Raw genomic sequence first — 11,418 nt, forward strand, 5'->3', positions numbered from 1 at the left:
CTATTTTGGGGTTTCTGTATGATCATGTTCTCTTCACCTTATTCACTTTCCAGGTTTAAACATTATTTTTTTGCCTAGGAGTCCCAACTAATAAATATAAAGCTTATTATCTCACTATTCATGACCTTGTTAGATTTTCACATCAATGTATGAAATAATTTGTAACCTATTTAGGAGAGTATTCCACACTGCAATCAAGAAACTAATAAAAGCATGACATAACAGAAAGAGTAGGATAGCATGACATAAGCTTTTCCTATACAAGCAAGATATTTACAAAGCTTGGGAGGTACTGTTGGGACTTTGGAAATAGCAAGAATGGGCGTCTCATCCAATATCAAATTTCATTAACTAATATTTTGCTGATAACGAGCATGAACCTAATTGTACTGAGATTGTTTGTTAATATTTAACCTAATTGTAAATTCACATCTTCCCTGCCCTAACCTCCCTTTATGTTTATGCTCGGAAGATTAATTGTTTCATTTCTTTTAAATGTAGATGGAGAGCTCCCAATCCAAACGAACGTTCGCTTATTCTCAAAACACGGCACAATCACTTAGTGTAGTGGATGTAGAAGAATTGTATGCTACTTTGCCTTCGGGTAAGATGTTAAAAGTGGGGCGGGAATATCTACTTAATAGGAAGAGTAAGAGGACAAGACCTTATTGGGAAGACTTCATTGAGTATGTTGAAGGCGGGAGACTACAAGCCAAATGTAAATACTATGATAAAACCTATGCAGCTGATGGAAACCTTAATGGCTCAAAAAATATTAAAAAACATACAAAATCATGTCTTAGTAATCCTACCAATGTAAATAGAGGTAAAGAAAAACAAATTGAATTGTTTTTTGATAATGAAAATGATAGCGGCTAATCGAAGTGGGAATGTTAACTAAAAAGAGATTAGGGAAGCATTGATTTACATGTTTATTGTTTATGAGTTACCTTTTAAGCATGTAGAGAAGCTGGGTTTTAAGCACTTAATGTAAGTTGCATGTCCATAATTTACTATTCTCTCTCGTGTGACCATTGCTCGTGATTGTTTAAAGCTCTACTATAGTGAGAAAGAAAGATTGAGAGAGATGTTTAAAGATTGTCAAAGAGTTTTTATGACCACTGATACTTGGACCTCAATATAACGAATCAATTATATGTGTCTTATAGCTCATTTTATTGATAGTGAGTGGAAATTGCATAAAAGATAACATATTTTTGTCCAATATAAGGTCATAAAGGAGAGGCTGTTGGAAAAGCCGTCGAGGCATGTTTAGAGCATTGGGGGTATTGAGGATAAGATTTTTACTATCACTGTTGATAATGCCTCTTCAAATGATGTTTCTTGTATGCGCTTAAGTAGAATGGTTAGCGGAACCAGATGTATTAATTATGAAAAAATCTTCATGTTAGATACATTGATCATATCATTAATATAATTGTGTGGGATGGAATCAAACAACGTGATGTATGCATTGATGGAGTTAGAAATGTCGTGAAATATGTGAAAAACTCTCCCGCTAAAATATCTAGGTTCAAATATCTTGTGCAAAAAACAAATATAGATTCCAAAGATTCCTTGTCTTTTGATGTACCTAATCGTTAGAATTCTACATTCACAATGTTGGACACGACTTTGAAATTTCAGCGTGTTTTTAGTGGGTTATCTCTTCTCGATGGAGAGGATTTGAATGATAATGAAAGACCTCCCGAAGAAGAAGATTGGAAAAAGTATAGAGATTGACTTTGTTTTTGAAGGGGTTCTATGTTTTGACTAAACGTATCTCTGACTCTCATTATGTGACAAGTAATAGGGGTTTGAGTGAGATTGCTTCCATGTATAATATGTTGAATAAGTGGGAGAAAAGTGGGGATTTGAATTTTCTGAAAGGAATGGTGTCCTTCAAACAAGTGTATTATTCTGATAGCGGGTTCAGAATTATTAGAAAGCTAATATATTCATTAAGGTCAAGTGATCGGATTGCCTAGGTGGAGGCCGCTTCCGATCAGTAATATTAATGTATAATTAATATTACAGCTTAATCTTGACTGAACCCTTCGGGTCACACCCTAGCAAATATACGAACCAACTCGACGAATTAATTCGGAAGAAATTAATTCGTCGCCCGAGTGTTAAATATTTAGACATCGGAAATTCGAGCTTAGAGCGTCGAAACCGAGCGTCGGTAGTCGAGTAAAAATAGTAAAAGACGAGACATGAAAATAATAATAAATCAACAAGACCAGAATACCCCTAGCATCGGAATGCCGCGAGCAAACCGAGTGCTAGGGGCATTTGATATAGCATGGTGGCTAGCATGCGCACCAAGCCGAGCCTAGGCTGGCTAGTGCGTGCTAGCGCACCAATGCTAGCATCGCAAGGCTAGCCGCGCTGGGCCAAGGCGCGCAGGGAGCAGCAACTCTCATCAGCAGCCCGCATCTTTGATGTGTGGCTCGTTGGCAGAGAGCACGAACAGCCCGCACAAGCTGCTAGGCTTGCTGGCTAGCAACGCTAGCAGCCCGGACGCTTGTGGTGGGCCTGCTGGCAGCCGCGCATGGCAGCCCATCTTGGGTGCCTTGGTGCCCAAATGTGGTGCCATGTGGCGCGATTTTAGTGGAGCTTAAGGGGGTGTGTTGGCCGGTTTTTGGAGAGGGAGTGGGGAGCAAGTTTGGTCCCCCCCCCCTTCCAAATGGTCCTCACCTAACCTCTCTCATGAGCTTGCCACTTGTTGATTTATTACTAGTTTGATTATTAATTTTATTTTAGCTTTAAAATAAAATGGAAAAATCAAATTCTCCCACATTGATGGGAGAGCTTTTTCACTCTCTTGTTTTCCCTATAAATACCCAAGTTGGGGTATTGGGAATATCACTTGAGTGAGAGTTGAAAAAGGCATCACCATTGTGAAAACCAATGAACTCATTTAATCACTTGGGTTTTGGTCGGACCTTGCTAACTCCAAGGTAGCGGACCTAAAAAGTTGATGTTCGTCCTTTGTGGGTGGATACCGTTGGAGGCTCGGTATTTTCAGAGCTAAATCTTTCAAGTAAGAGCCCATTAGGTCGGGTGAAGCACACTTCAAAGGTAAATTCCGATTTTATCCTTTTGTGTTTATTTGTTATGCTTTATGGTTTTATTAATTGCGAGTGGTTCTTTGGGTCGGGGTCGTTTCTGCGGTAAGTTGGACTTACCAAACCCCAACAGTGGTATCAGAGCCACGCTCGTTTATTTTTAAAATCATAATATTTTTCAAGGTGAATTTTATGGCTTAATTTTTCTGGTTTAAGTTGCTAATTAGATTAGTAGCTCGTATTATCAATTTTAACCTCGTATTTAAGCTACCTTCATCCCCGAACCCAGATTTTGACCCAAAAATAATGAATTTTGGGTGGAAAATGTCTTTTGGAAATGGTTTTTCCCTTCCAAAATGCGGATTTTAGCCAAAAAAACGACCAGAAATGCTATTTTCGAGGGTTTTTTCGTTTTAACGAAAAATTTTAAGTCTTTCTAACCTTGAAAATTAATTGCATATTTATGGTGGTTATGTAATTGGTTCAATACATATTTTATATGCAATTTTAAACCTCTTTAGGCATGATTACTTGGTAGTAATTTGTGTTTGAATGCTTGGTTTTATTTTTCACATAATTGCAAACTAATTGCATTAAGTGTGAAATTGTTGTTCTTTGAGGCTTCCAAGTATTAAAGATTCAATCTTTAATTATGTTAAGTGATTGAAAATTTATATTACTAAATTCCATGAATTTTTTGTTAAACTTTGTTGATTTAATTATTTTTTAGTTGATTGGAATCATAAAGTTTGAAACTTTGTGATAGAAATTTTTTTTATCTTCATATTGGAAGATATAATTTTTCAAGGGTTCACAAGTATTAAAGTTGGAACCTTTATTAAACTTATGTTCATTTTTCCAACTCCCTCTTACTTTGTTAAAAACTCAAGGTTAATTTAAATTAATTAAATTAATAGTGAGTAATTGCCCTATTATTTTTGTTGCACCAAGTTAAACCAATTTAATTAAAGAATGGCTCTTGGAAATTATTTTGGTTACATGCACTTTAAAAATTTTATTTAAGTTAGACTTGTTTAAATTTTTTAATTTTGCTCAAATGAATTAGTTCTAAAATTAATTTAGAATTAATAATTATGTCACGCAAAATTGGGATCAAAATCCCGAGGCTAATGGCACGCAAAACAAGGCATAAGCGCCCTTGGCTAGTCGGGCTGCTTAGCAGCCCGCATGTGGCTGCCATGCCCTGTGCGTGTAGCCAAGTCGTGGCTGGTGCGCGCGGCCGCAAGCAGCAGCACAACAACAGCACGCTGCCATGTGCGTGCGTGCGTGTGTGCTGTGTTGCGTGGTGCTTGGGGCTGCTGTGGCGCGGGTGTCGGGGCACGAGCACATGGTGCATCGCTTGGGACTTGGTGCATGCGTCGTGTAATTAGGGTTATGGGTAGACGTTGCTTGCGAAGCAATGTAGTGTAATGAATTCGTTCAACTTGGCCATCAAGGGCCACGTTATTGATGTGTGAAAGTTTGTTGATGTGGGCGGTGTAACGCTTAGCGACATCGGGCCCATTCCCACGTTCATTGAGCATCAAACGGTTGTGCGAAATGTGAGCACTCCATGTCTTAGTACTAGGCACTTAGACACTTTGGGCTACGTACTTTTTGCTTAAAAATTGTCGTTTTAATTATTTTATTAATCTAATTTGTTTTAATTATTTTAATAAATTTTGGAGGCTAGGCAAAACTTATTAAAATAATTAAAACAAATTAGATTAATAGGGCATTGGCAAAATTTATTTTGACAAATTTTGGGAATTACCAGCTTAATTAATTGGATTAATTAAGTTGGATGCGGAATTTAGTGGGAGCTTCAAATGTTAATTGCGGTTATTTACATAACCGGTTAAAACAACTTTGACTAGTTTTAATTAGGCGTGTTAATTGGATTAATCACCTAGATTAGTTACTAGTTCACGTGTGTTTTTGCATTGTTACTTGTTTATCGTTGTAAAATGCATTGGCCATTCACAAATAGTGAATGGATGAATGGAGTGTATATTCTCTCACAGGTTTTATGAAATGTCAACTAGTGGGGCCCGATTAGGATAGAAAATACGGACTGCGATCCGTGATGTATTTTTGTAAATCTAAATACGGTATGCGTACCGTTGAGTATTTTTGTACCTTAATATTTAGATTAGTCCTAATCGTAGATACTAGTAGTTGCATTTAATTATGGTCAAGTCTTGAAGATGGAGGTTCTTGGAAGACGTAGCCATGAAGTTGTAAATGAAGACCTTTTGAAGATTTGAAGATCTCAAGGGCTCATGCTAGTTGCCAAATTCATCTATATTTATGTTTTTTGATATATATATATATATATATATATATATATATATATATATATATATATATATATATATATATATATATATATATATATATATATATATATATATATATATATATATATATATATATATATATATATATATATGTTTATGTATACGAATTATATGTTAGATGCATGTTTAGGATTTCGAATGTTGTGATGATTAATTAAGTTCACTTAAATCAACCCACATAGAAACCCTACGTCCCTAAATATTGAGTAAAAACTTGCCATTCCAAAACAACACTTACCAGCCGAACGAGGGTAGTGGTGTGCTACACCAAAGTGAGGCATCACTACCTCTCCTAGGAGCGTAAGACATACCGGGTATGTAAGTTGGTTTTGGTTGTACTCAACGATATGAGTGATGGAAACCTAACATGTCGTGGCAAAGTGAATAAATTGTTGAGAGAGCATTAGATGCGACGATTTATTCAACCAAGAGTGGCTTGGAGCCATTAGCAAAGCATTGCTTACCTTAGGAGATTGAGTGTTAAGACAAGCCAAAGCATGCTTAACTTAACCACTCTTTGTTTCTTCGGATCTTGGAATCGACTTATTCTCACCAAATTAGGGGACAACTTTAAATGTGTGAATAAGACGTTTTAAATAAGTTTGATTAAAAATTCATGAATTCAATATTATTTAGATATCATGAATGGTTTTTTCATTTCAAAATTCTTTCAAATGTAGAATCATGTCTTCAACTATCGACAACAATCTTATGTTCCCAGAACTTCCCGAGAAGTTATCATTTAGCTTGAATTTGGTAAACTTCAAGGAATGGGAAGAGGAACTCCGTTTGACCCTCCGCAATTGCTACCTAGAGCATATCTTGGATACTCCCATCCCGAGTTTCTACTCAAAAGATATTATGAGCGATATGGCTCATGAGGAGTGTGATTGCAAGAGAGTCTCTCGACTCATGGCAAACTCCATTCCGGAACAGTGGAAGAAGAAATTCTCCAACTACCTTCCGGATGTACTTCTCAAGGCTCTAGAAGATGTGGTCAATTTGAGGGTAACAAAGAGCGACAAGGGCAACTATGATGGACTTGTGGAAGAAGTGACTAGGTCATTGTCTAACATGAGGATCAAGCCACCGCAAGATGGATGTCTTAGCAAAGAAAGGCAAGAAGTATGAGCTAAGGTCTATAGTGCGAGACTTAGACCCGGGATGCCACTTCAAGCCCATGTGCAAAAGATGACAAGGTTATTTAACCATCTGGAACTGATTGGTAAACCAGTGGAGGATGAGCAAGCGACCCATATGACAATGTAGCCAATCCACTTACTAAACCTTTGCCTCAAGTGAAGCACAACAAGCACGTTGAGGCAATGGGAATCAGACATTTAGGAGACTGGCTTTGATTTCCTTGTTTAGTGTTTTAGTTAAATTTTGAACATTTAATGTAAGACACTAAGAAAAATCATTTAAGTTTTGGAGTAATATAAATTTCATGCAATATTTTATTACTCCGTTTGCTATTTAATTGTGGTTTATGATTAAATAATGAGTCCATTCGATTCTTGGAATATTCAAAATAGGGTATCAAGACCAGTCTTGGTAAAAAAACACCTATTAAGTGAACGTTAAATATTATAATCGAAAATTATCCCTAATTGAGGTCATTTAAACGATGGACGATTAATGACTAATTGAGATTAGTGTGTAGTCTGGTTTATAGCACTGTTTCTTGTGCTACGAGGACATGATTGTCATAAATCATTTGCATAAGTATTGGTTTAGAACCATACTGGATCGACCTATGAGAATACTTTAAGAGATTAAAAATCTTCATAAGTATACTTCTCATTATGGCTATCGGAACCTATTTCCTTGACCATGAGTATTGTGAGTTCTCTTTTTTGAGTAATAGTCCGCTTTGATGTTGTCAAACGTCTTCCGTAATAGGGGATTATAACGGCAACACTCAGGCGACTAGGTCCTCTCAATAAGAGGAGCTACATTACAAGACTGGGAATGTACCCCTACTAAAATAGGGAAGATGTCTTTGTTGTATACAAGGCCTCTCGTAGAGCGAGACTGTAAAAATGCATGGACGTGCTCGGATGGATTTTAGAAGTCATCTGTTTATTGACAGTCGAACTCGGAATCGAGAAACACTTCTAGACGTAATAAGGATGACGAAATAATCTTACCTAATAGTTCATGAAGAGACATGAAGAGACATAGGAAAGGGGCTATACACTAAATGCTCACTTGTCCGGAAGGACAAGTGGGAGATTGAAAGGAATGGTGTCCTACGAACAAGTGTATTATTCTGATAGTGGGTTCAGAATTATTAGAAAGTTAATATATTCAGTATGGTCAAGTGATCGGAATGCATGGGTGGAGGCCGCTTCCGATCAGTATTATTAATGTATAATTAATATTATAGCTTAATCTTGACTGAACCCTTCGGGTCACACCCTAGCAAATATACAAAACGACTCGACGAATTAATTCGGAAGAAATTAATTCGTCGCCCGAGTGTTAAATATTTAGACGTCTTGAGCTTAGAGCGTCGAAACCAAGCGTCGGAAGTCGAGTAAAAATAGTAAAAGACGAGACATGAAAATAATAATAAATCAACAAGACCAAAATACCCCTAGCATCGGAATGCCCCGAGTAAACCGAGTGCTAAGGGCATTTGATATAGCATGGTGGCTAGCATGCGCACCAAGCCGAGCCAGGCTGGCTGGGGAGTGCTAGCGCACCAATGCTAGCATCACAAGGCTAGCCGCGCTGGGCCAAGGCGCGCAAGGAGCAGCAGCTCTCAGCAGCAGCCCGCATCTTTGATGCATGGCTCGGTGGCTAAGAGCACAAGCAGCCCGCACAAGCTGCTAGGCTTGCTGGTTAGCAGCGCTAGCACCCCCGCACGCTTGTGCTGGGACTGCTGGTAGCCGCGCATGGCAGCCCACCTTGGTGCCTAAGTGTGGTGCAATATGGCGTGATGAGTGGCATTTATGCCACTCTTTTATCCTTTTTCTATAAGGATTCTCCCCTCATTTGCACTTGTTTGACCCTTTTTCTAAGCATTTTTACTTAGTTTTGCTTCCTCTTTTCTTTTCTCCTTTATCTTCTCTTTTCTTAGTCTTCTCGCTTTGTTTTTATTGTTATTTCCATGCTTATGCTTTGTAGGAACCATCGGGGTTTTCAAGAGGAGGAAGCTAAGCTCAAGGGAAGCTGAAGGAAGCAAGATTCAGAAGAGGTTCGGCCGAACCCCCTAAAGGTGTGGCTGAACCAGGGTGTAGCCGAACCTTCTCAGTGGTTCGGCCGAACGTCGAGGCAGGGTCAAGAAGAAATTTGGCAATTTTGCAGGAGTGGTCGAACCACATAAGTTCGACCAGACCAGGATCAGGGAGGTTCGACCGAACCTACCCATGGTTCGGTCAAACCTACCCTGTAGTCCGGCCGAACCTACCCAGTGTTCGGTCGGACCACTCCTTTTTTTTTAGCTGGCTCTGTACGGACTATATAAGTCCCATCTTAGAACGTTTTGATGTAATTTTTGGATTAACTTAGTACTAATTCCATAGAACATTAGCCTAATCTAGAGAGAGAAAATATATTGTTATTCAAGCATCCTTCATTGTATTCAACTTTGCTCAAGTTTTAATCTTCCATCAATCAAGCAAGTATCCAAGTTTTCATCTTTCTTTAATCCTTTATTTAGTAATCTCTTCTCATTTCCTTTAGTATTATTTATTTGTTTTACTATTACTTATTCTTGTCAATCTTATTAGCTTATCTAGTTGTTATTGATTTCATTGATTTTAATCATGTTTTGTTTTGAGTTTCTTGAGTTTATTTCTAGTTTTGATATTATGTTTAATCTCCTTTCTCTAGGCTAAACTTTTAGCTAGGGGAAGGGGGTGGAAGATATGATTTGATATTGGATGAATGATGATGGTTGGATTGAACTTATGCCTTATATTTATGAAAGACATGATTTTTATTAGTTTGGGAGTATCGTTGCACTCTATTTGATGTTTTCTAGTTTAAATGCATGAAAGTGATTTGAACTAAATTAGGATCACCTCTATTTTAATGATTGCATGAGAATGAGTTATTAAAGTGGAGTTTTTATGGATTGTGCTTCTTTATTCTCTTGATTTGATTGTAACTAATAGGATGCATGAGAATGATCCTTATTAGTGTAGACCTCTTTCATTGATTTGCCTAGACTATTGCATGAAAATGAATTGTTTAGGTAGAATCTTGTGTTCTTTGGCACATGTTTCATGATAATCACCATTATTCTCCTCTTTCTAATCATATTGGACACCCCTGTATCCCTAGCGTCATTTTCTATTGATTTTAATAATCATTTTCTTGATTATTTGTAGTTTTAGTGTTCTTACTCAATAAAACCAACAAAAACAATCCCCCTTTCACTCTTGCATTAGTGATATTTGATGTTGAATTAGCGTGCTTCCTTAGTGGTTCGACCCTTTACTTGCCACTAACTAGTTTAGTGTAGGTTTAGGTATTATAAATGATTAATTTGGTTAGGGTAGTAGATTAACGACCTATATAACCCGCGATCAAATTTGGCGCGCGTTGCCGGGGAGGCGGCTTGTTTAGCGTCTATTATTGCTTTTATTAGAGTCATTTTGCTTTCTTTTCTTTTTGTATTTTGTTTTATCATCCTTGTCATTGCTAATTGTTTGCTTAGATTTGGTGAATGCTTAGGAGGTCTCAAGGAGCACCCTCACACCAAATTGACCACGAAATCAACCGAACCTTGAGACAAGTCCGTAGGCTTTATCAAGACGAGGGAAGAGGTTTTGGTGATATAGTTGATAGTGAGAGTGATACTTACTCTTCAAGATCACCACGCGGATCAATGGCGGGACAAGAGAATGATGTTTTGTTTTGTGAGTTCGGAAATCCAGAGGATTATGAGCTCACGGGAGGGATTTTGCTACCCGTCACGGAAACCAACTTCTCAATCCATCCATAATATACTTGAATGGTCCAATCGGAGCAATTTTCCGGAAGTGCAAGTGAGGACCCTATTGAATATTTGGACCGATTCCTTGAATTGTGCGCAATGATGCAAACCAATGAAGTGAGTCAAGACTACATTCGTATGCACCTTTTCTGGCAATCTCTCACCGGACGAGCAAAGAAATGGCTAAAGCAAGTAAATCCTAACACTCTCACAACATGGAGGGGGGTGGTAAAGGCGTTATTGAAGCGCTTTATCTCCGAGGAGAAGACCACCGAAATGAGAAGGAAAATTGCATCATTTGAGCAAGATGCCGATGAAAGTCTTGGTGAAGCATGGGAGAGATTCAAAGAGTTGGTACAAGCATGTCCTCACCATGAGTACAATCAAGGGTTGCTCATGCGGTTTTTCTACAACGGATTGGAGCCCATGTCAAGAGCCAATTTGGATGCGGGGGAGGGTGGTCAATTAATCAAGATCCCTCAAAATCAAGTTGAAGCCACAATAGAAGAGGTAGCAAATAATTACTCTTGGGGGGGGGGGGCAAAGAAGAAATGCTCCAAAGAGAGGTGGTATTTATGAATTGGAGAAAGTTGATCAATTACAACATCAAATTGATCAACTAACAAAAGGGCTTTCCAAGTTGAACACGAGTGTGAATGCAAGTTCAAGTGGTGGAGCAAGCTCTTCTCAAGTTAACTCTTTCTCTTGTCAAAATTGTGGAGGAACGAACCATGATACATCCTATTGTGGAGGTTTAAGTCCCGAATATGTAGCGACTTACAACACAAGGCAAGAGGGATTTAGAGGAAGTGGCGGTGGAGTAGCTTGGAGACAACCACCACACGGGTTTGTACCTCAACCTCAACAATGGAACCAACAAGCTCAAGCTTCCTATAACTCCAACCCTCAATATCAAAATCCACCTCCATCTCAACCCCAAAACCCAAGAGGAAGCTATCCAAGGAACAACCAATACAATAATCAAACCCAAGCACCTCAAAGAAATCATCAAGAACAAGCACCTCAAGCGGAGCTAACT

At 38.3% G+C, this 11,418-nt stretch overlaps 1 non-coding gene across 1 annotated transcript; it reads right to left on the minus strand.

The window, feature by feature from the left end:
• Positions 1 to 10,652: 10,652 nt before the first annotated feature.
• On the minus strand, positions 10,653 to 10,760 carry LOC145641068 (small nucleolar RNA R71). Its single transcript, XR_014115140.1, has one exon. It is a non-coding gene; the product is annotated as a small nucleolar RNA R71 (small nucleolar RNA).
• Positions 10,761 to 11,418: the final 658 nt, after the last annotated feature.

This window comes from Chenopodium album, chromosome 7, assembly GCF_948465745.1.
Source record: "Chenopodium album chromosome 7, dcCheAlbu1.1, whole genome shotgun sequence".
NCBI lineage: Eukaryota > Viridiplantae > Streptophyta > Magnoliopsida > Caryophyllales > Amaranthaceae > Chenopodium > Chenopodium album.